Genomic DNA, 25,357 nt, shown 5'->3' with positions numbered 1-25,357 from the left:
CAGCAAACAATCAGATGGTAAGAAACTGAGTATAGATGGCTCCTTGTAGAATCGCTTATTACTGGAAAGGGCCACACAGTGTGGGAAGAAGCAGAATAAAGAGTAGCTTGCAGTGGTTTTTTTCTTTTTCTTTCTTTCTTTCTTTTTCTTTTTTTTTTTGAGATGGAGTCTTGCTCTGTTGTCCAGGCTGGAGTACAATGTTGCGATCTTAGCTCACTGCAACCTCCGCCTCCTGGGTTCAAGCAATTCTCCTGCTTCAGCCCCCTGAGTAGCTGGGATTACAGGTGCCTGCCACCACGCCCAACTAATTTTTGTATTTTTAGTAGAGATCGGTTTCACCATGTTGGCCAGGCTGGTCTCTAACTCCTGACCTCAGGCGATTCACCTGCCTTGGCCTCCCAAATTGCTGGGATTACAGACTCGAGCCATGTGAGCCACCACGCCCTGCCACAGTGCTTTCATTTTTTGGTTGCAAGCCTTGAGCATGTTTAGAAGCTAAAAAGAAGAGCCAGGTGGAAGGGGCAAACTGAAGTGTGGAGAGAAGCCAATTCAACACTCAGTGCTCTGGGAGTTGTTTTGCTTCTCTTGCAGTTGGTTAAATTAGGTGAATTTCATTCAGGTGGCTGGAAGTTTGTTACACTGGGGTGGAGAACCAATTACTGCTTGGTGGCAAAACAAAAGACTTGTAAAATTCTGCTGGACTTGCCCTGCCCACAATGCCCACAGCACACAATCAGGTGCTTTCAGAGCCACCTGAACAGAGCCTGTTATTTGGACCCAGGCCAGGTGAAAGGCTGTTTTGATATTATTCATCACAGAGCATTTCAATCTATTTTAAAGGAACTCTTTCTGCCTGAGGAGGAAGGAAAGCACTTCTCTGAAAAACCCAACAATATAGCAAGATTCGTTGTAATGGAACTTTACCTGCAGAGTGTTTGTTATTCAAAGCCATGTGCTCATAAATTTGTCAGCAGAATGGTTAGATGGCTCCTTACTGTTTAAGATAGTAAGTTTCCAGTCAAGGATGTCCTTGAACACTCCTCCACCCGCCCTCTGCCCCAGCTCTGTCTCCTTATCTGTAAAAGAAGGGCATGGGCCTGTGGGCCTGTCTCTTCCTTCTCCCTCCCTTCCACCAACATGTATTTGTTTGAGCTCCAGCAGGGAACGATGTAGGTGCTCTGGGGAGATAAAACAAAGCCTGATTCAGCACTTGTCCCTCCCTCAGAGAATGTGCAGTTTTGCAGGGAAATTATAACCAAAGGTACTCTGTTGTAGCTGAGTTTTTCATCACCTCTCATTTAAATCCACTTTCAGTGGATTCCTAGTCCACCTCTCTGGCTTCACTCATTTTTCTGCCCTCTACCTGCCAGAAGGATCTTCCTAAAGCGCTGTCCAGTGCAAATGCTGCCCTCCAGCCCACAACAGGACAGACAGTTGCTTTTTTGTTTTCTTTACTCACGTGCTGCCCTCCTCAGTCTCTGTGTCCGGCAAACTCCTCATCCTTCAAGGCCCATTGCCATGCTTTCCTGGTACTCACAGTCTCGGCAGAATGGATTGCTCCTTCCTCCTGCGCTGTCCCTAGCCTTTGCAAGCACATCCACATTGGAGCATCTGTCACAGTACGACCGTTTACCTGCCTCCTGTACTAGGGAGGGCCGGACCTTCATTAGTCTTGTTACCTCAGTGCATGATCCTTAGTGGGTGATGAATTAATGATTGTGAAGTCATTGAGTGTCATATGTGAGAAATATACAAAAACACACTGCCCTTTGCCTTCCCAAGCCATAGGTTTTTGGGGGAATCCTGGAGACCAGGAACCTGGGGAATTTTTTTACCCTAATATTTCATTTTCTTTCTTTCTTTCTTTTTTTTTGGAGACAAGGTCTAACTATGTTGCCCAGGCTAATCTTGAACTCCTGACCTCAGGTGATCCTTCCAGCCTCCCAAAGGACTAGGATTACAGGTGTGAGCCACTGTGCCAGATCATCTAAATATATTTCTTTTTTTTTTTTTAGATGGAGTCTGCCTCTGTTGCCCAGGCTGGAGTGCAAGGGTACAATCCCACTGCAACTTCCACCTCTGGGTTCAAGCGATTCTTCTTCCTCAGCTTCCTGAGTAGCTATGATTATACGTACCCGCCACCACGCCCAGCTGTTTCTTATATTTTTAGTAGAGGTGGGGTTTCACCATGCTGGCCAGACTGGTCTCGAATTCCTGACTTCAGGTGATCCGCCCGCCTTGGCCTCCCAAAGTGCCGGGATTACAGGCATTAGCCACTGCGCCCGGCCACCCTAATATTTCAAAGGAAACAAAGTATGACACTTCAAATGCTCATGCACCCACCATCCAACTTTCACAAATCTTCTCCTTTTGCCCTATTTGCTTCAAATATTGTCTTCTTTTAAATAGTTAATACATACTCTGTGCCTCACAGAGATCCATTCCCTTTCTCTGGAATTTGGTGTTTATCATTCTAATACGTGTTTTTATGCATTTACTACAAAGGCATATATTTCTAAACATTGTTTTATAATTTTAAAAATGTTTTGAAACACCTTACCTTCATGAAGACTCCCATGTGTGAAATTACAATTTGTTTTTCCTGTCAGTGTTATCCAGATACGTGTGGGCTATTTCTGTTCCCTTCTACTCCATTGTCTATTTATGTGGTGATTCTTTAACATTAGTGACTTTATAACGGATTTTGGGGGTGGGTGGGTGGGACAGAGTTTTGCTCTTGTTGACTAGACTGGAGTGCAATGGCATGATCTCGGCTCCCTGCAACCTCTGCCTCTCAGGTTCTAACGATTCTCCTGTCTCAGCCTCCCGAATAGCTGGTATTACAAGTGCATGCCACCACACTTGGCGAATTTTTGTATTTTTAGTAGAGATGGGGTTTTATCATATTGGTCAGGCCGGTTTCGAACTCCTGACCTCAGGTGATCCTCCTGCCTCAGTCTCCCAAAGTGCTTGGATTACAGGCATGAGCCTCTGCACCCAGCCTATAATGGATTTTAATAGCTGACAGGCTAAGTCTGTCCTCCTTGTTCAAAGTTATTTAGCTATTCTTTGGCTTCTCTCTTCCATATGAATTTTAGAATTAGCTTGTAAAGGTTTGTGAAATTCCTTATTGAAGCAGGCATTTCATTAAATGCATATATTACTTTGAGAGAAATCTTCATTTTTATGGCACCTGGTAAGGCTCTCCAGCTATCAAGACCTTTTGTGTGGGATGTGGCAGTGCTCCCCAGGGCATCATTCCCAAGGCATCCCCACCCAGCAGCAGAGCAAAGAGCCTCTGAGAGCCCTCTCACTTTGTGTGAGCAGAGCCCAGCCAGCAGGAACCAACTGCCAAGGTGTGGCCAACCCAGAGATGTCAAATGCACGATTTCCATTACCTCCAAGTTCCACTTGTGACAGATACTGCTAGTCCACCCTAGTACTCTCTTCCTCCAGACCCAAAGGCCTCAGCTTCGTTTCTCACATGGCACTTCAGGTAGCCCCCTAAATGAATCAGGCACACCAAGTGAAACCTCTATGCACCCAGCTTAAATCTCACCAAGCAGACAGACATTTGCTGGGACCCTGTGACAACCTAATGCTGGTGGCTCTGAGGGGACTTCGTGGGCCTGCACAGGGCTCAGAGCCTACCCTGGTCCACAAACACAAGTGCAGGCACATCAGACACATACTCCCCTCACCATTTTAAAGTTGTTTCTTCCCCAGGAAGAAACAACTGATTTCAGGCAAACCAATGAGCTGCAAAGACTGAATGGAGAAATATTTTGCTGGGGGATCTGATGCTGACTTTTCATTCCAGCCACCAGGCTGTTCTGTGTTTTTCAATGTGCAGAAGGCCTTTATAGCTGGTCCCTGAATGGCAGCAGAAGCTATTTATGTCTCCTTCCACCTCTTTTGGAAACAAATAATTACCATGTATTACGAAGATCACAACAGAGGTCTGTCTAGGGATCTCTGCTGTGCTCCCTTCTGTACCTTTTGTCCCAGCACCCAGTAGGCGCTTACCACATCCTGATGCAGATTACAGTTCGGCAATGTTCCATGAGTGTCATGTGTCAAGCCCTGGGTTAAAGGATACTTTGGCCTACTTTGTCTGCACCTCCATTTTGCAGGTGAGAAACAAAGGCTCGGGGAGCTAAAGTGACTCCTCCAATCGGGGCTTCGCAGCTAGTCAATGACAGGATTGCAAGCCAAGATCTACCCACCCATGACTGTGGAATCCAAGTTCAGAGCCACCTGCTCATTGCTGCCTGCTATGAAAGGGAGGAGGGAAGGGAGAAAGGGAAGGAGAGAAGAGGAGGCAGAGCGGCAGGGAGAGACAATGGAAGGAAGAGAGGGAAAGGATGAAGCTGAAAAAGAGGGAAAGGGAGAGAGGAGGGAGTGAGGGAAGCTGCTGGTGGTGGAGGCTCCAGGCCTGTCCTCCTCTTCCCTCTCCCAAAGTATGTCCTGGGGGATGGCCTGTGAGTCTAGAAGCCCATTCCAGACTGATCATGCATTTCCCTTGGAGTAAGAAGAGGAGGAGGAGGAGAAAGGTTAGGAGTCCTCTCTGAAGGGGGCACGGTTCTCAGAGGCCTGATTTGTACAGGGGAGAATCCTGAAACCAGTCAGTGAGGGAGCACTACCCTTTATTATGGAGACAGAAAAGCTGCAGCAATCCTATGGCCTCTAGTTTTGGAGAGGGATTCAGCTTTAGACCAAAGGAAGCACCAGAAAGATGAATTGAAGAGTGTAATTTGGTTAAACATAAATAAAAATAAAAACATTTCTACAATATAGAAACTATCTCTAGAAGGCCAGGTGTGGTGGCTCATGTCTGTAATCCCATCACTTTGGAAGGCCTAGGTGGGTGGATCACCTGAGGGCAGGAGTTTGAGACCAGCCTGGGCAATATGGTGAAACCTCATGTCTACCCAAAAAAAAAAAAAAATCAGCCGGGCTTGGTGGTATGCATCTGTTGTCCCAGCTCCTTGAGAGGCTGAAGTGGGAGAATTCCTTGAGCCTGGGAGGCAGACATTGTAGTGAGCCAAGATTGAGTCACTGCACTCCAACCTGGGTGAAAAAAAAAAAGAAAGAAACTATCTCTAGGGGTGGAGCTCTGGGGAATGTTTTCTCTGTTCAGATGTTCTACCAAACAGATGCATTACAGTGAACATGATTCCCTTTATTTTGCTTGATTTGCTGGACATCGTTCAAAGGTCATCCCCATGTATCAGTGGACAGATAGGAAGGAGGGTGTATGCAGTGAGGGCGTGGCTGTGGGCCCTGCAGGGGAGGCACTGCAGGGAGGGACTGGCTCTCCTGTGGGCTCAGAAACTCAGGTGAGCTGCCCATTACAGACAGCACATTGCTAGGGCATTAGCTCAGCCAGGAAGGAACCACTCTAAACCTGTGACTTCACTTTCCCCCTCCCACTCTCCTGTTCCCAGCCCCTCTGGGGCTGCTTTTTTTTTTTTTTTTTTTAAGACAGTCTTACTCTGTTGCCCAGGCTGGAGTGCAGTGGCATGATCTCGGCTCACTGAGACCTGAGACCTCCACCTACCTCCATGGCAGCTCCTTCTGATAGCTACTGAAGGAATTCTATGAGGCTATCACTCCCCAAAACTCTCTGGGGGATGGGCTTAATTAAAAACCAGTCCAGTTTGCCCCTCAGTAGGAAACAGGGCAGACAGGATGTTGGTGCCAAAGCAAGCCAAAAACCTAGTCAGTATGGGAGGTATCTGCCTTCTTCCTGTTATAACCCTCTGGGCTCAGCTATGAGACCTGCTGGGACAGGAGCAGCTGGGGCCTGGGGCCCTCAGGGGGGTGAACATACTGGCTGCTGACCTGGCAGGGGCTCTCAGGCAGGTGGGCAGTGCTCTTACAGGAAGAGTCTCTGGCATTTGCCAAAGATACTTGTCTTCAGTGGGTAACAGCACCTAGCTTCTGAAGGAACTTCCTGTTTGAAGCAGGAAGTGGTTTTGGATTCAGGAACAGGGAGTGGTCTAAAAGGAAAAATGATAGGGGAAGTTGGCAAGACCATAGACTCCCAGCTAAATGGTGTTGAGGGGACATCTTGCTTGCTGAAAAACCTGGAGCAGAAGCTCAGTTACCCAGACTAGGCTGGGGAAAGGCTGGAGATGAGAACAGAGGTGAAGGCTAGAGGCGGGGAGCCTCCTCAGGAACCCTGGGTGATAAACACAGATCTTTTTTTTTTTTTGAGACGGAGTTTCGCTCTTGTTACCCAGGCTGGAGTGCAATGGTGCAATCTCTGCTTACCGCAACCTCCGCCTCCTGGGTTCAAGCAATTCTCCCACCTCAGCCTCCTGAGTAGCTGGGATTACAGGCACTCGCCACCATGCCCAGCTAATTTTTTGTATTTTTAGTAGAGACGGGGTTTCACCATGTTGACCTGATTGGTCTCGATCTCTTGACCTCGTGATCCACCTGCCTCGGCCTCCCAAAGTGCTGGGATTACAGGCGTGAGCCACCGCGCCTGGCCTCTTTTTTTTTTTTAATTATCTTTAAATTTCTTTAGTTGTACTTTAAGTTCAGGGATACATGAGCAGAACATGTATTTTCTTTTTTTTTGTTTGTTGTTTTGTGTATTGTTTGTTACATAGGTAAATATGTGCCATGGTGGTTAGCTGCACCTATCAACCCATCACCTAGGTATTAAGCCCAGCATACACTAGCTATTTGACCTGTTGCTCTCCTTCCCAGGGCCCCTGCCACAGGCCCCAGTGTGTGTTGTTCCCCTCCCCATGTCCATATGTTCCCATTGTTTGGCTCCCACTTATGAGTGAGAACATGCGATGAACATACATCTTTTTTTCCTTTGAGCCAGAGTCTCTCTGTCACCCAGGCTGGAGTGCAGTGGCATGATCTCGGCTCACTGCAACCTCCCCCTCCTAGGGTCAAATTATTTTCCTGCCTCAGTCTCCCAGTAATTGGGACTACAGGTGCATGCCACCATGGGATGGTCTCTATCTCCTGACCTCGTGATCCGCCCACCTCGGCCTCCTAAAGTGCTGGGATTACAGGTGTGAGCCACCAAGCCCGGCCTGAACACATATCTTAACCCTTTCTCTCCCACTGCCCAGATGGGGTTCTCACCACCATGCCAGGTCTAATTTCAGCAGCTCCTGGGTCTGAGTGAAGCTAAATAGGACAGTTGAAAATCTCTAGCTCCTGTGTGTATGCCTGGGTGGGGAGAGCAGAAATGGACACCTTTAGTCTCATTGTGTGAATAATAAGGTGAGAATCTCAGTTTGAACCTGTGACTAATTTATTTTTTTCCTCCACAGCACCTAGTACTGGCAAAGCACTTGGCTTGCATTGCCTGGATCCACTCACTGATGAAATTAGGCAATTGCATTTCCTCATACCCATACTGAAGAATCCTCAGAAAAATGCAAAAGAGGAAACCAAGACACAGCGAGGTGAAGGGTACAAGCTCATTCATACCAGGGCCTTTCCCTCTTCTCATGGCCCTTGAGGCAGTGGTTACTGGTCAGTCATGAATTCTTTCCTGCTGAGCCCAGAGTGGGCAACAAAACTCAGCAGGACCCTACAGGCCTTTCTTTCCAACTGCTCAGTGTTTGCCATTCCCTGTGTGATGGACTAGGAAGGCAGAGAGGCTGGATGGAAAGCAGTGCTGCGAGGAAGAGGGAACCCTGGAAAGTAAAGATGTCTGTCTCTGTTATTCATTGCTTCAGTAATGCCATGCGACTGTGGCAGATAGTATTTCCCAAAGATGGCCCCAACAATAACTCCCATCCTATATTCTCTTTTGGAATGTGACCTTGCTGTTTTCCTATCAAGATGTGACATCTGTGTTTCCAATGGTTGATGATTGTTTTATCCAATAGAATAGGAAGGAAGCAATGCCATGCCAGCGCTGCCATAACCCATACCTGGCCTAACAGCATCCTCTCCCTGCCTGGTGGAACCCAGCGCCATGATAGGAGAAGCCCATCCCCCATGCAGAGGCCATGTACGGTCAACAGCCCAGCTGAGTCCAGCACAACAGCTGGTATCCTGTGCCAGCCACCTGGGTGAGCCATCCCAGGCACCCAGTCCAGCTGAACCTTTCAGATGCCTGCAGCCCCAGCCAACATCTGACTGTAATCATCTGAAAGATCCCAGGTAGAAATTGCCCCTCTGAGACTAGTTAATGCACAGAACCTTGGGAGATGGTATTACATGAGTATATAATACATTATTTTAAGTCACTAAGGTTTTAGGGTGGTGTGTTACTTGACAATAAATATTAGAACAGAAATAGACTACCTGAAAACATATGCCTTAAAACAACATGTATTATTTCTCGTGAGTCTGGTTGCTTATGCATCTCAGGTCTGCTCGCAGGTTGGCTGGAGGCTGGCAGGCCGGGGGTGGCCTCTGCTGGGACAATTCAGCTCTGCTGTGTGTGATCTTTCATTCTCCATTGGCTAGACACAGCTTGTTCTCATGGCAGAAGCAGGGGTTTAAGAGAGAAAGTGGAAGACACGAGGCTTCTTAAGACCAAAGTATGGAGTTGGCACATTGTCACTTTCAATAAACATTGTTTAAAGCAATTTCAGGGCCGGCCCATATTCAAAGGGTGGGGAAATTGATTCTGTCTCTTGGCAGGAGGAGCTACACAGTCACATTGCAGAGAGTGTGGATTGATGATGCAGAGGGCGTGGACTGGGAGGGATGGAGGATTGTGGCTGTTTCTGCAATCAGTCTATCCCAATAACTCATGAGGATATTAAGAAGTTTGCTAGGAACCACGTGTGGTGGCATGCCTCTGTCATCCCAGCTACTTGGGTGGCTAAGGCAGGAGGATTGCTTGAGCCCAGGAGTTTGAGGCTGCAGTGAGCCATGATTATGCTGCTACAGTCCAGCCTTAGTGGAAGGGAGATGCTGTCTAAAAAAAAAGAAGAAGAAGAAGTTAGCTGGGAAGTGTGTGAATAACAAGTTCCTCCTCGTTTTGACTGACATAACTAGTTAAGCCACTGTTTCTCAGGATTACTCTTCATTGTTTTAGCTTTCCAGCCTCTGTGGAGAAAGGAAAGAGAGAAAGAAACTGTGAGGAGTTGTGTTTGGGTGGCCAGCCAAACTTGCCAAGTGCTCCAGTCACATGGCTTTCAGCAGTGCTGGGTGACACCCTAGTACACCGCGACAGTTTCTTGGGGCTACCACTCAGGAAATGGTTGAGTATAAGCGTGAGAAACCCTGAGTCCCGACCTTAACCAGGGCAGTGCTGTTCTTCCCTTGTGATTTTCTTTGGGGAAAGGTTATGCAGCTTTGAAAAGGAAAAGGATTTCAAATCCAGTGAACTCATCTAAACTCTTAATCTTATAGAAAAGGAGCCATCTTAGTGAAACTGAGGGTTTTTCTACGTTACTATGCCATTGAGTGTCTTGGCTGGTGTCAGACCCCAGGCTGCTGACTTGCCCTCCTACCTGAGCCAGTTCTCCTGCCTGACTCACCCCTCCCCTCACTGGATTCCAGATGACAGCAGATTGCTGAAGCCCAGAGAACAGGAGAGAACTGAAGAACATCAGAAGTGATGTTCCTGACCTAACACTGCTCCAATTCTCTACTTTCCCACCATGGTTCATGGTCCTTGAACCCTGAGCTTCAGCCACCGCCATCCTGCACATACACACCCTCACATGATGACCTTGACAAGGCTTGGTCCCCAGAACCACAGACAATTTCAGGCATCATATTGGCAGTCAGGCTGAGCTGGCTGGTCAACCCTAGGGTGGAGCAGGGCACACTTGCGGGAGCTGATCCTGCAAGGGCAGATGGAACTCCATCTGGGAGAAAAGCTCATTTCCCAAGAGAAGGCTTGGTCTTACTTGGAGCCTGTGATCTTGTTCTCCTCCCAGTTTGTTAATTCCATTTCTTCCCAAGTTCATTTTTTTAGGACATGGGCTATTAATAGCTCCTCCTAAGTCCTTTCCAGTCTGTTTCCTGTTCAAGTATACTGCATTAGTCACCAGAAAGTGTCTCGAGCAACCTCTGTGTCCCTGCCTGATCCTGGCCACAGGGAACACAGGGATGCTGGTCAGAATCAGGGCAGGTCCCCTTGGAGAGATAGAAAGCAGAAGGCAGGAGGTAGAAGGCTGGCCAAGGGGGCTCGTGGGGGCAGAGGGAGCATCTCTTATTCCCCATCCTCTGTGGCATCAAGCCCTGAGTGCTTCCTGGCTTCCTGGAGTTTATTTAGTCCTTAGAGACACAGAAACTGCAGAGGCACCTCCATTTGGCCGCATATTTTTGCCATTACTTGATGACCTATTTGCATGCAGCTCCTTGCAGAGAATTTCCTCTCAAGCCATATAGGGTGATTTCATCACACCACATGAAGCTTTTATTTGCGGTCAGTGATCAAGATTTCTTTCTGATTTCCTCCTGCCAGCCCCACATCCCTCCTGTGACCTGCCTAGGCTGCTCTCAGCTCCTTGCAAACCTGGTTCTCTCCAAGTATGGTTGGTCCAGGAAATTACCCGCTTCATCTAAGGAGAGGGCTCCAGAGATCCAAGCTGGGTTTTCGTATCAGCAGGACGCCAACATTGCCTGGCATCCCTGGCCACCTTGAGCACTTTGATCAGCCTCCACAAATCCCTAGCAAAGGGCTTGAGTGCAGGGTTTCTGATCCTGCGCTTGCTGACCCTGAACTTTCTGGGGACAAAGGAGAGAAAGGTGGAGGGAAGCCTGAGGTTCTGTTTGCACAGCTAGTCATCAGGCAGCCTACATCCCACAGAGCAAAATTTTCCCAAACTGTCTCACTGCTCCCCAGCCCCAGGCAAGGGGATTTATGTCCCTTGAACAAAGCTTCTGAGGGCCTCAGAGATAACTTGTTCTAGTCTCTTCTTAAGGGGCAGTGACCTCCTTAGTCCCAACCTCAGTGTCGCCAAGTCAGAGCAGCAAGGGACCAACTGATATCCGCTGGTCATTGAGCACCTGCTTTGTGCCAGGCTGTCTGCTGCGTGCTTCAGAGACAAACCCTCCAAACCCTCTGAAATAGTCTTGATGAAAAGATGCCTGAGCTAAACACAACGTTCCTGTCTCACTCGGAGAGCTGGCACACATAGCAGCCTGAGCAGAGGAGGTGGAGGAAATCGGGCAAGCAACGTGGACGCCAGGTTCCAGTCCAGGCCCAGGCATCCTGGGGCTACTCCTGAGTCGTGACGCACACCAACAATCTGGCACAACTATTCTTATTTCCATTTGGTTTCCATCCAAGGAAATCACAACAGACTGTCTCCCCACATAGCACACTCAATTACATCCTTGGGAGCACAGGAGTCCAGAAGATGCCATCAGGGATGGCTGAGTCAGGCGCAGTCAAGGATGAGTTTGCTTCTGACAGTGCTGGAGGTCTCAGGACTGATCCCCTCCAAGAGAAAGGTGGGGACATGAGCCCAAGCAGGGACTGCTCTTCTGGGACCACAGTGGTAAATTTGGAAGTGGAGAGAAAGCAGAGGGTGACAGTGTCATCCAGCCTCCTCTTAAAACAAGGCTCTCTCCCACTTCTACTTTTTAGATTATGAAAATGAACATGCATGCAGAAAAGTACACAGAAAATTATACATTCTAATAAGTAACTATAAAGCAAACACCCATGTCCTCACCACTCATGTCAAGATGTGAACCATTGGCCAGGTGCAATGGCTCACGTCTATAATCCCAGCACTTTGGGAGGCTGAGGCAGGCAGATCACCTGAGATCAGGAGTTTGAGACCAGCCTGGCCAATATGGTGAAACCCCATTCTCTACTAAAAATATAAAACATTAGCCAGGTGTCATGGCACACATCTGTAATCCCAGCTACTCAGGAGGCTGAGGCAGGAGGATCGCTTGAACCTGGGAGGTGGAGATTGCAGTGAGCCGAGATCGTGCCATTGCACTCCAACCTGGGTGACAGAGTGAGACTCTGTCTCAAAAAAAACCACAAAAAACCATGAATCATTGTCAGCACCCCCAAACCCCTTGCAGGGCCCCCTCCCCTAGACTTCGTGGTATCTCCTTCTGTTTACTCTAGTTTTACCACCTGAGTTTGCGTCCTTAAAGAAAATAGTTTAGTTTTACCTGTTTTGAGCTTTACATGACTAGAATCACATTATAGAGTTTATGGGCTTTCTCCATATCTTGCTTTTTTTTCTCAATTGTGTTTATGAGATTCGTCCATGTTGCGGTAGCGGTGGTGAATCCATTTTCATGGCTGTATAGTATATTCCACTGGCTAAATATGCCATATTTATTTATCCACGCTACTATTGATGAACATTTGGATTGTTCCCAGGTTTTAACTATTCTGAGTAATGCTGCAGTAAGTGTTCTTGGTATGTATATCCTAACGCAAATATGCACGCATTTCCCCAGGGCTTATACCTAAGAGTGGAATTAGGCCATAGGGTATGTGTGTCTTCACCTTTACTGGATAACAACATGTAGTTTTCCAAGCTGTAGCGCCTTTGCTCTCTTTGTTAGACAACTGAAACATGCTCAGGGAAGGAGACCGCAGGTCGGAATTGCTGGACTTGCAGAGATGCTTCAGGTGGGAAAACTTCTCCAGAGAAATTAATCTATGTGCCTTTGTTTCTCTCCCTTCTCACTGCTGGTCCCTGCCTCATTGTTCCAGACTGTGCTACTGCAGGCCCCCATAGCTGAGCCCAGTACTCCCCCACCTCGGCTTCAGGTCACTGTGCTTCCCAGACTCAAATGGTTAAAGACATGGTGGGCAGCTGTCATGTGAAGGTTAATCCAAGGGTAATGGGACCCCAGCCATCAGACAGGAAGTCAGAGGAGACAACCCAGGGTGGGGGCTTGAGCAGGGCAGTTGGCAGGATGGCACTGCCAGCTCTGGAACCTGAGGCATGATGGCTCCTCAGCGCAGCCTAGGACAGCAGGGAGAGGAGCTATTAGGATGCTCACTAGGCCCAGAGACCTGGAAAACTGCCTTCAGCATAGCACTTATAGATCTTTATAAGACCAAAAAGTAACATAAATAGTTTAACAAAAAAAGAAGAATTTATGGGCTTGTAACAAGATATTACAATAGGTCTGCCTTTAAGAGAAGGTTGATCTAGACACTCAAACTTTATCATCAGACTCGGGTTCTTGGAATGTCTTGTCTCTGCTGTAGGAGCGCCAGCAGTCACCAAGAAAAGGTAAGATGGAGATGCACAGAAAAGGTGAGATCCTAGAACAGGAATGGACAACAGCAGGCCTGTCTTTGGCAAGATCTATAACTGGGGACAACTCAGAAAGCAACCCCCCATCTCTGGACACAGTGGGTGGCTCCGGTGGTCCTAGTACCTGGGGAACTACCCTCTTCAGCTTAGGGGATGGCAGACACACACAGCCCTATAAAGGCACGTTCACATCCTCAGATTCCTAAAAATGTTCATCTATTCTTATTCTGAGCATTTGGAGAGGACTCCCAAAGATGAAAAAAATAATTCTCTTATTAAAGAAAAATTTTGAATATATTTTCTATACTAGAAATTGGAACCTGAGGTCTGATTTAAGATTTGGCAGTATTTCCAAGTAGGGGAGGAAGTTTCTTTTCTAAATGCTGTTTAAAATTCTGAGATATTTCTTTAGTACATGAGACCAAAGGGACAGAATATTTGAACTCAGGGCTGTCTTAGAAAATCCTAGAAGTACAGTAACTGCAATGATTTTTAATAGCATTTATCAGGTTTGTTTTTTAATTTAAAAAAAAAGGTAAAAAACTAAGTGGCCCAAAGTCCCACTGATGAGACACGCTCCTTGCCATTAAAAAAAAAAAACCTCATGCATGTTATTTATAGAGAAATGTATAAAATGAGAAAACACTAAATCCTTTTCTTTAGCCTCCCTTTCCACAAGGACCTGCTAATCAGAGTTTCTTACTTTTTTAAAATCATTATTTTACTTTAGGCACATACTATATCTGGCATTTCTCCCCATGTTATCCCTCCCCACCCTCCCCTCCCTCCCCACCTCCCCGCTGTCTCTCCCCTACCCTCCCCCAACTGCCCCCAGTGTGTGATGCTCCTCTCCCTGTGTCCATGTGTTCTCATTGTTCAACACCCACCTATGAGTGAGAACACGCAGTGTTTGATTTTCTGTTCTTGTGTCAGTTTGCTGAGAATGATGCTTTCAAGATTCACCCAAGTCCCTAAAAGGACATGAACTCATTTCTTATAGCTGTGTAGTATTCCATGGTGTATATGTGCCACATTTTCTTTGTCCAGTCTATCATCGATGGGCATTTGTGTTGGTTCCAGGTCTTTGCTATTGTACACAGGGCTGCAATGAACATACATGTGCATGTGTCTTTATAGTAGAAGAATTTATAGTCCTTTGGGTATATACCCAAAATGGGATTGCTGGGTCAAATGGAATTTCTATTTCTAGGTCCTTGAGAAATCGCCACACTGTCTTCCACAATGGTTGAACTAATTTACACTCCCACCAATAGTGTAAAAGTGTTCCTATTTCTCCACATCCTCTCCAGCATCTGTTGTCTCCAGATTTTTTAATGATCACCATTCTAACTGGCGTGAAATGATATCTCAATTTTTTTTTTTTTTTTTGAGACAGAGTTTTGCTCGTTACCCAGGCTGGAGTGCAATGGCGCTATCTTGGCTCACTGCAACCTCCACCTCCTGGGTTTAGGCAATTCTCCTGCCTCAGCCTCCTGAGTAGCTGGGATTACAGGCACGCGCCACCGTGCCCAGCTAATTTTTTGTATTTTTAGTAGAGACGGGGTTTCACCATGTTGACCAGGATGGTCTCGATCTCTTGACCTTGTGATCCACCCGCCTCGGCCTCCCAAAGTGCTGGGATTACAGGCATGAGCCACCGCGCCCGGCCTGTCAATGTGGTTTTGATTTGCATTTCTCTAATGACCAGTGATGATGAGCATTTTTTCATATGTTTGTTAGCCTTATATATAGAAGATTCTTTCTTTAGCTGCCAGACCCAGAGCTAAGGAATACCGGAGAATTGCTCTGTTAGAGATCCTACCTGAATGGGGACAGACCCAAAGCATTCCAGGCCCTGTGGCCCCCTCCCAAGCATGCCTCCCTGCCCTGGCTCCAAGTGCAATCTTGCCAATGGGCCTGGACTGCCTCCCACTGCCCCCAGCAACTCACCAGGGCACCATCTCTTGGGAAAGCTCACAGCAGAGGAATATTTACTGAATGAGAAAGCCCTAAAGGGAAGAATTTTCCCACTGATTACATGTCTGCTGCTTGAGAACATCTACTCTTATTTTTTCCAACAGTGATTCATCCAGGAATCATCAGAGACAGCCTGATGGGGATGGTGCCATTGTTTCCTCCCAAGCTTTGATCAAGGTTACATAACCTTGTGCTGGTTTGTGCTTAGAAGCCTCACTTCCCCTTTGCCACTCGTCCTCAAAACTAAGGGCAGAAGATTTGTATAGTGCGTGGGGTTTACATTAGTACAAAATCATTTTCATTAAGCATCAATTCCTGTATCCATAAACATGCCTTTGCATGACACAGGACCTACGTGACATGGGAGCTGAAGAAAAGGACAAGGCACTCAACAATTTTTATTTATTCATTCATCACGTAGATAGTGACTGAGAATTTGCCAGTTACCAGGAACTGCACTAGACCCTTAGCACTTTTATGTGAGACCTTAAAATATAGGCACATTCATGTCCTTTGCCTACTTTTTAATGGGGTTATTTGTTTTCTCCTTGTAAATTTGTTTAAGTTGCTTGTAGAGTCTGGATACTAGACCTTTTTCGGATGGATAGATTGCAAAACTTTTCTCCCACTCTGTAGGTTGCCTGCTCTTCCCAATGGTAGTTTCTTTTGCTTTCAGAAGCTCTTTAGTTTAATTAGATCGCATTTGTCAATTTTTGTTTTTGTTGCAACTGCTTTTAATGATTTTGTTATGAAATTTTTGCCCGTGCCTATGTCCTGAATGGAATTGACATGAACAGATACTCTCAAAAGAAGACATTCATGCAGCCAACAAACATATATATATAAAAAAAGCTCAACATCACTGATCATTAGAGAAATGTAAACTAAAACCTCAATGAAATACCATCTCATGCCAGGCAGAATAGTGATTATTAAAAAGTCAAGAAACAACAGATGCTGGCAAGGCTGTGGAGAAATAGGAAAGCTTTTACACTGTCGGTGGGAATGTAAATTATTTCAACTATTGTGGTTGAACTAATCTAGACCAGAAATGCCATTTGATCCAGCAATCCCATTACTGGATATATACCCAAAGGAATATAAGTCACTCTGTTACAAAGACACATGCACACATAAGTTCACTGGAGCACACTATTCACAATAGCAAAGACATGGAATCAACCCAAATGGCCATCAATGATAGACTGAATGAAGAAAATGTAGTACACATATACCTTGGAATACTATGCAGCCATCAAAAGGAATGAGATCATGTCCTTTGCAGGGATGTGGATGCAGCTGGAAGCCATTATTCTCAGCAAACTAACCACAGGAATGAAAACTAAACATTGCATGTTCTCATTTGTAAGTGGGAGTTGAACAATAAGAACACATGGAAACAGGGAGGGGAACAAACACACAAGGGCATGTTGGGGAGTGGGGTGGAGGAGGGAGAGCATCAGGAAAAACAGCTAATGCATGCTGTGCTTAATACCTAGATGACGGGTTGATAGGTGCAGCAAACTGCTATGACACACATTTACCTATGTAACAAACCTACATGTCTGGTACATGTTCCCCGGAACTTAAAATTAAAATTAAAGAAAGAACCTGGAACCAACCCAAATGCCCATCAATATAGACTGGACAAGGAAAATGTGGCACATATACACCATGGAATACTATGCAGCCATAAAAAACAATAAGTTCGTATCCTTTGCAGGGACATGGATGAAGCTGGAAACCACCATTCTTAGCAAACTGACAAAAGAACAGAAAATCAAACACCACATGTTCTCACTCAAAGGAGGGTATTGAACAATGAGAACACATGGACACGGGAGAGGAGCATCATACACTGGGATCTGTTGGGGGAGGCTAGGGGAGGGACCATGGGGGGAGAGGAGGTTGGGGAGAGATAACATGGGGATAAATGCTAGATATAGGTGAGGGGGTGATGGAGGCAGCAAACTACATTGCCATGCACGTACCTATGCAACAATCCTGCATGATCTGCACATGTACCCCAGAACCTAAAGTATAATTTTAAAAAAATCATTACCAAAAAAAAGATAGCCAGTTTTTCTTGAGGCCAAGAAAAGGAGAAAAGCAGCTCAGAATTAAGGCACAGTGTGTGCAGAGGTGCAAAAGTCTGAGAGAAAATGCAAACAACTCACTATGATTCGATTCTGGAGTAAGCGAGGGCCAGTGGCAAGCATCGAGCTGGAAAGGTAACCTGGGGCTGGATGATGCAGGGCTTTGAATCTCAAATTCATCAACAGGGACTATATTTTATGTATGTATGTATGTATGTATGTATGTATGTATGTATGTATGTATGTATCTTTTCAGATGGAGTTTTTATCTTGTTGCCTAGGCTGGAGTATGGCATGATCTCAGCTTACTGCAGCTTCCTCCTCCCAGGTTCAAGCAATTCTCCTGCTTTAGTCTCCCAAGTGGCTGGGATTACAGGTACTCACCGCCACACAAGGCTAATTTTTTGTATTTTTAGTAGAGATGGGGTTTCACCACCTCTATTTTTAGTAGAGTTGTTGGCCAGGCTGGTCTTGAACTCCTGGCCTCAGGTGATTTGTCTGCCTCGGCCTCCCAGAGTGCTGGAATTATAGGCATGAGCCACCGCACTTGGCCTAGGACTTTATTCTAAAGGTCAGTGGGAACAACTGAGGGTTTTGATTAGGAGAGACGAATCACTCAGGGATATAGCAGAAAGAGATGACACAGAGGAGAGTAATTTGAGGAGTTTTATGAAGGGACTATTTATTAAGGTTTGGCCAGCATGTAGTAACACTACTAGGTGTAATGCTCTATGCAGAGCAAGTGACATCAGGGCTCAGAGAAGGAAGGGATTCAGAAGGAGCAGTTGCTGAAGCCATGAGAAGGTCAGCTTGGAAGACGCTGTGGCCTTTGGTTGGAGTGAGGAGGCTAGGGCATAAATACTCCAACCTCACTCTCCAACTTCCTGTAGGTTCCCCACATTGGGCAAACCGAACAAAAGCCAGAGGCCAAGGGAAACCATTGCCATGGCCCATGTGGGTCAGCCTCCCAGAGGAAAAAGCAGTATAGGGAACGGTGGAGAGTGGATCAGAGGGGCAGACGAAAGACGTCCTGCTTGAGTGGTGTGATTGGATGAGCTGTTCAGCAAGACCATCTGGACAGAGTGGAGAATCAAAGAGTCAGAGCGAGGAGGACAGGAAGAGAGTATAGGATCTGAACCAGGCATCATCATGGAAATGGGGAGGAAGAGAAGGATTCGAGGTAGCACAGGAACAAAGGAGGAGGGAGGCTGGATGGATGGTGGCACCATCAACTAGCAGCAGGAGCCTCTAAGAGAAGGCACAGCTACTGGACAAAGAAATTGCTCTTTTCTAGCCAGCGAAGGTTGCTGCAAGTGTTGCTTCCTGTGTCCCTGCGCTGAGCAGAATCACAGCAGTTTCTGATGTCCTTCTCCTTCCATTTCTGTGCCTTTTTCTTTACCACTCAGCAGCTCCTGAGCAGCCGCCCTCCTCAAAGTCCCCAGGCTGCAAAAGGATTTCTCTGCCCTACCTCTCTCCCCTGTCCACCAGTCAAACCACCTGTCCTAACAAGAAAAAATAATTCCAATAAAAAGTGAGTGACTGCTAGCTCTCTGTGCACAGAACTGCAAATTTTTAAAGGATCTACTGTGATGAATCTCTAAGAGACTAAGAAGGAGATTTTTACTTTTAACTCTGGACACTCCCAGGGACACTCTGAAGCTCCAATTCCACCCAGTTCCCTCCTCTTCAAAAGAACACAGTGCCTACTCAAAAATGTGGCAATCTCTCATCTGGCATTATGTATTTACTCAGGACTGTCAACGGTGGGTGCAAATTTTTAAGTTTCGCTTCTACTAAGTCTAGTACATTTGGAGACAGGGTAGACCTAGGCAGATTCTAAAACAACAAGGCAACTTCAGTCACTTTTGACAACAGGGTCTCCACGGGTGCCCTCTCCCTTACCCAGTGAAATTGTATTGTTCCACCCACGGAGCTGCCTTAGTGAGAGATAAGGCCCCAGCAATGGAAGGGTAATGCAAGGTGCTGGAGAGGGAGGCTGTGTTGCTAGGTAGCCAGCTGCTGTCCTGCGGTTGCCCTGGTGATGATGGTTTGTGTGTACAAGGGGGTGCCTGATGGTTACTTGCCGAGTATCTGTATAAGCAGACTGGACTTTTCCACCACGATACATTCCTTGAAACCATGTCATAATGTGGTTCATCATAATTTCCCAGAGGAGCAGGATTTGTTCTCCTCAAGGGGTTGCATTCCTGCCCAAAGATGCAGCCGGAGATAAATCATAACTGTGATCAACAATCTGTCGTAAGCAGAAGGCACAAGTGCCCAAATATCATCAGTGAGTTCCAGGGCTAAAATTATACTCCAAGGCTCACCACAAAGCTATCACTTATTCTGTGTGAAGCCCTGCGTACCATGCTCACTCGTTCACTCATTCATTGATTCATTCGGAGACTGCAGGGGTCACTGCAGTTCCCCCACCCAACATCTATTCCACCTCGGATGATTAATCTTCTTAGCCAGGGTAATGGGTTGAATCGTCTTCCTTAAAAAACATATGTCAGCATCCTAACCTCCAGCACTTCAGAATGTAACCTTATTTGGAAATAGGGTATTTACAGAGAAAATCAAGTTGAAATGAGGCAATTTGGACTAATGGGACTTAATCTGACTGGTATTGTTATGAAAAGGAGAAATTTGGACACACAGACAGGGAAGCTGATGTGAAGACACAGAGAAGGCCATGTGAAGACAGAGGGTTGGAACCATACATCTAAGAGCCACAAAGACCAAGACTTGCCAGCGAACCACCAGAAGCTAGGAAGAGGCAAGGGAGGATTCCCCTGCAGCCTTCAGAGAAAGTATGGCCCTCCTGACACCTCAAGTTTGGACTTCCAGCCTCCAGCTGTGTGAGAAAATACATTTCCATTTCTTCAAGCCACCTGGTGCATGGTGCTTAGTTACACAGCACTGGGAAACCATGTGGCCAACCATGGTAGCCCCATCCTGTTAGCCCCGTCCTTGCCAAAGAACCATAAGAGGAAGACTGCTGGGCTGGATTTGGAGAAAGGCTTGTGCTCTTTCCCCCACCTGTGCCTAGATGTGACTCAGGTAGTTGCTGTGGCCATCTTATGGGAGCCTAAGTAACAAAGCCCTCATCAAAAAGTGCAGAGAGTGGCTGGAAAGAACCTAGTGGCAGAGGACCTTGTTGAGTGGCCATTTCAGCTGAGCTGCTTGCCCTGCCTCTGCACTTCCTGTTATGTGAAACAATCCATTTCCCTGTGTGGGTAAACCAGAAGTGGGAGTGAAGCCCCCCAACTGACACGTGTCTGTGGATCGACTGCGTGTGCTCAGCAGTTCTCCCTGCTACCTCCCTCTCATGCTACCTGAGCCTCAGCCCCTTCCCAACCTCTATCCTGCACTTCAGTTATTTCCGTTATTGATTGTGGGTAACTTTGCAAAGATGACTGTAATGATTCTCCTCTCTCTCTGTGCACTTTATGATACGACTTTACTATTTCTCCTACCAAGCAGTGGAGTTTATTTCTTCATCCCTTGAATCTAGGCTTGAATCCATGTGACTTGCTGTGGAAATGAGCAAATGAGACACAGGTAGATGCTTAAGAAGCACTCACTTATCAGGACTTGCTCTTCTGGCTACAATGGGAGCCCTGGGATTGGGATAGGCCTGAGCTAGCCTGCTGGACAGGCCATGTGGAGGCCAGCCAAGGTGCTCCAGCTGACAGCCAGCACTAACTGCTAGATGCATGAGTAAAGCCACCTCAGAAAATCTAGCCTTAGTCACACTGCCAGGAACTGCGACCGTATGAATCATCCCAGGTGAGCCAAGCCCAGCTGCAACCACAAGACCTATAGCAAATAAAATGGCTGCTGTCTTAAGCCACAAAGTTTTGGGGTGGTTTATTACACAGCAATAACTACTGGCTACACTGACAATCTGACACAGCCCTCTCAAGTTCATTCACATGCCAGTCACTGTAGAGGCACTGTGGGTGCAGCCATGAGAAAGAACCCACATGGTCTCTGCTGTCTTAGGACACTTATGACATTATCACATACCAGACACTATGCCAAAGGCTTTCCAGGCATTAATCCAGATGAGAATGTTACAGTATCACCACCATCTTCCCGACGAGGAAACCAAATCTCAGAGGAGGGAAAGAAATTGCTCAAAGTGGCAGACGGTATTCTCTAAAGGCGGCTGCAACAGTATCTGCCATCTAATATGCTCCACCTGGACATTGCCATGGCCCTATTAAGAGAATCTAATGCCCTTCTTGAATCTGGGGGGGGCTTTGATGGTAAACCAATAGAATGAAGCAGAAGTGACCTACCATGACATCTGAGGCTTAGTCATAAAAGAGGCTACAATTTCCGTCTTGTGAGCTGGGGCACTTGCCTTTGTTTTTTCTTTTTATGGAGACAGGGTCTTGCTATGTTGCCCACGCTGGTCTCAAACTCCTGACCTCAAGCAATCCTGTCTCTCCAGCCTCACAGATTGCTGGGATTATAGGCATGAGCCACCATGCCCAGCCTGGCACTTACCTTTGAAGCCCGAACTTACAAGAAAGAAGTCTGGCTATGCAAGGTCACCATGCTATGAGAAATCCTAGCACACACAGAAAGCTCACATGCAGGTGTTCCAGTCTAGGTGGAAATCCAGGTGATTCTTGTCCCCAGCTGTTGACTCATCCCCAGATGTTGAACCTTCCCCTTGAGACCCAGATATCACAGAGAAACCCTGTCCCCACTGTGCCCTGTCCAACCCGCAGAATGAATGACCATATGAAACAGATGTTCGACTCCCTTGGTTTTTAGAGTGGCTTGTTACACCAACAGAAGCTAGAATACCTACGTTTACATTGCTAGGTAACAGGAAGCGGAGTGAAGACAGACTCTGAACTCTAGCAGTTTAACTCCTGAATCTGAGCTCCTAATTACTCCTGCGTTCTCTCCCCCTCTTCTCTGCAATCCTTTTGCTCCCACACTCTTCCCTTACCAGAAGAGAAGCATGGTACCCTGATGCCACCACACCATCACTAGAAACCGCTCCTTTCCCCAAACACTGGCTCAAAGAGGCAGGAGGAAAGGAACAGGTGTGCTTCTTACTCTGCGGTTTCCATGCCCCCGCCCTCCATGGCATCTCCTTTTTATAAGTTCAGTCACCTTCTCTTAACTTGACTCTGTGAAAACATTCTCCTAACCTTTAGGACATGGTCCCCCCTTCCTCAAACATTTCAGTTCCTGCTTCACAGGTGCCCTCTGCTCCCCCATCAAAGCCACATGAAAAAAGTGTGCCTACTATGTGAACTTCCAATGGATCAGTCACGAGGTAGGGATATAACATTGAGTGAGCTTCATATCTGTTTCCTATGGCTGCTGTAACAAATTGCCACAAACTTGGAGGCTTACAACAATGCAGACTTATTATCTCACAGTCTTAAACAACAGAGGTCCAAAATGGGTCTCACTGTGCTAAAATTAAGGTGTTGGCAGGGTTGCGTCTTCCTGGATTTCATTCCCTCCCCTTTTCCAGCTCCAGGGGCTGCCTGCATTCCTTGCCCTTTCCTCTGCCTTCAAAGCCATCAGCACATCTTCAAATCTCTGACTCTCCTGCCTCCCTCTTCCACTTCTAAGGACCTTTGTGATGACATTGGGCCCACCCAGATTATCCAGGAAAACATCCCCATCTCAGGAGTCTCAGTTTCATCCCGTCTGCAAGCTCCTTGTGCATGTAAGGTGACATAGTCACAGGTTCTGGGATTGGGACACAGACATCACTGGGGAGACCATCATTCTGCCGACCCCAGGTTTTTTGATGAAGCATCCCCTTGGGTGAGGTTATATATTTACAGCCGAAACTGCCATTCCTCACCTACATGCATCTTCTCTTTTCTGGACACACACTTCCTTTCCTTGCTGTCAAGCACGACAACGACACCACTGTCTATCAGAGAACAGAGTTCTGGCCAATGGAGTGTGGGTGGAAGAGATGGGCAGTGCTTGCAGGGCAGGCCACATGACCACCTCAGACAGACGCGTCCCTTTGCCCATCCATGAGCTGAGTGAAGAGGACCCAGAGGGAGGTAGAACCACAGGATGGAAGAAGTCAGGGGCCCTGATGACACTGGAACAGTCTCCCTGCTGACCCACTTTGTATTTTGACATGAATAAATAACAAATGAAGACACTGACATTTGAAGGTTGGTTGTTACTGATTTTAGTCTACACTGGCAATATATAGCTATAAAAGTGTCCTTGAAAAGAATTTGCATACACATACTTCATAAATGTTATATGGTACTAAATTTTGTAAATAAATATAGCATTTGCTTATTTTCATAAGTTGGTCTATGACATAAACCAACTTGTTCAAGTGAACAAGAAGTTTCCTTGACCAATAATAACAAAACGAAATCAGGGATTCTGCTACTCAGCTGCAGCCAGCCCTCTGCATATGATTTATCTCCGTGTTTTGCATTGACTGCTTACACAATATTGACAGAGTTCTGATGAACATAAATTAGTAACTGTACATTATGGTAACAAGAATTTTTTAACTTGTTGTAAGCTCCAGAAACTCTTCAATAAACACAAATTTTTAGAAACGCTTGATTCCGAGGTCGACACAGGAACTAGTTAACTGCGCACCAGGAGTAAGTGTTTGAGAGAGCTCACACAGATTTATTTACTCATTGTTTGCTTTCAAAAGGATCAAAGATGATTTACCCAAAAACCTGCAGGAAAAATGAAACCAAACCAGGCAAGCAAGAATAACAAGATATGAGCCCAGTGGTCAAGCACCTGGAGTTAGGGATTATGTGGGCCAAGGTGCAAGAGAGACGGGGAGAGAAAGAGGTAGGCTGGGAGATGCTTGGGGAGGGGTGGGCAAAAACATTCCCTGTGTTCTTGGAAATGTCATATATTCTCCAAAATCGTCCTCATAAGCAAATGACCAAAGGGCGCCACAACTAGATGATCATGTGTCTGGCTAGAGTGAGAGCTGAGGGTTCCTTATAGTTGTTCATCAGAGTCTGGCCTCCCCGGTGCTAGTATATACAGACGTGAAAAGAGGCTGGGACCCCAGGGCAGTCACTCAAAGCTGAGATCAGCATTGGTACAGACATTAGGTGAAGAACCCGTTTCCTCTGCACTATGCCCATTGCTGCCAGAAGCCATAGAAGGTTCTAGAAGCCCTGCCAATGGCCAAGCAAGACAAGTCTGAGAACTGGCCCCACTGTGGAACTCAGTACTGCAGGAAAAGCTATTTCTCCCAGACTGGCCTGGGCAGCTCACACACCTGCCGAGTCTCTGCTGCACCAGGAAGAAAGCTGGTGGGGAGGAAGGCCACTCCCATTAACCAAGCACCTATTTTGTGCCAAGCAGCACACTATGCCCATTGCACATATTTCAGTTTGAACAGCAACACTGTGTGTGTGGGAGGTACTTTTAACCCCTGATTTAGAGATAGGGGAATTGAGCCTCAGCAAGATTAGAGAAGTCAGCCCCAAGAGCACGTGGCCATTCATGGCACAGCTGGGATTTGAGCCCGCCCTGCCCTGAGCCAATGCCCATGTGCTCAGACAGCTGCCAGGAGGCTCCAGCTGCAGCCATCAGGCTGCACACACCATGACGGTCAGGTCACCCCCTCTTAACTTGGCTCTGACAGAAATAGACGAGAGTAGGGAGGCACTGTGGCCCTCAGGTCACAATTAAAGATATAAATGTTCAGAAGGCAGGGGGTTCAAAACAGCCAGCCTTGGCTGGGAGTAAGTGAGACGGCTGAGCTAGCTGCAGAGCCAGGGTACACGGTGTGCACACCAGCGTGGTGGGGGACAATGTGCCACCATCTTTGGCGGCCCTTTGGTCCTCAAATTTCATAGACCTAATGACACAGACCTTCCGGAACAGCAGGAGGCTCCTCAGAACACTCTGAACCTCTCGTAGTTTATGCAACAGTAGCTGCTATGAGCTTCACAGGATTAATCCTTGCACAACCACCCGTGTTAGAAGTGGGGAGACTGAGGCACCAAGCGGTATGCACCTAAACTGGGATTCAAAAACTGGTGAGGGCTGATAAATGGGTGGGCTACAGTCCCCAAGCATGTCCATTACACA

The 25,357-nt window shown here is 46.8% G+C and overlaps 1 long non-coding RNA gene across 1 annotated transcript; it reads right to left on the bottom strand.

Moving 5' to 3' along the window:
* Window positions 1-8,300: 8,300 nt before the first annotated feature.
* LOC118145822 (uncharacterized) lies at window positions 8,301-22,026 on the bottom strand. The gene is made up of 2 exons (XR_004731308.3): window positions 21,785-22,026; window positions 8,301-8,911 (listed from the first exon to the last, which is right to left on the bottom strand). It is a non-coding gene; the product is annotated as an uncharacterized LOC118145822 (long non-coding RNA).
* Window positions 22,027-25,357: the final 3,331 nt, after the last annotated feature.

The sequence above is a fragment of the Callithrix jacchus genome, chromosome 10, assembly GCF_049354715.1.
Source record: "Callithrix jacchus isolate 240 chromosome 10, calJac240_pri, whole genome shotgun sequence".
Lineage (NCBI taxonomy): Eukaryota > Metazoa > Chordata > Mammalia > Primates > Cebidae > Callithrix > Callithrix jacchus.
Note: the sequence above shows the minus strand (reverse complement) of the source record. Positions and strands in the feature narration are given on the sequence as shown.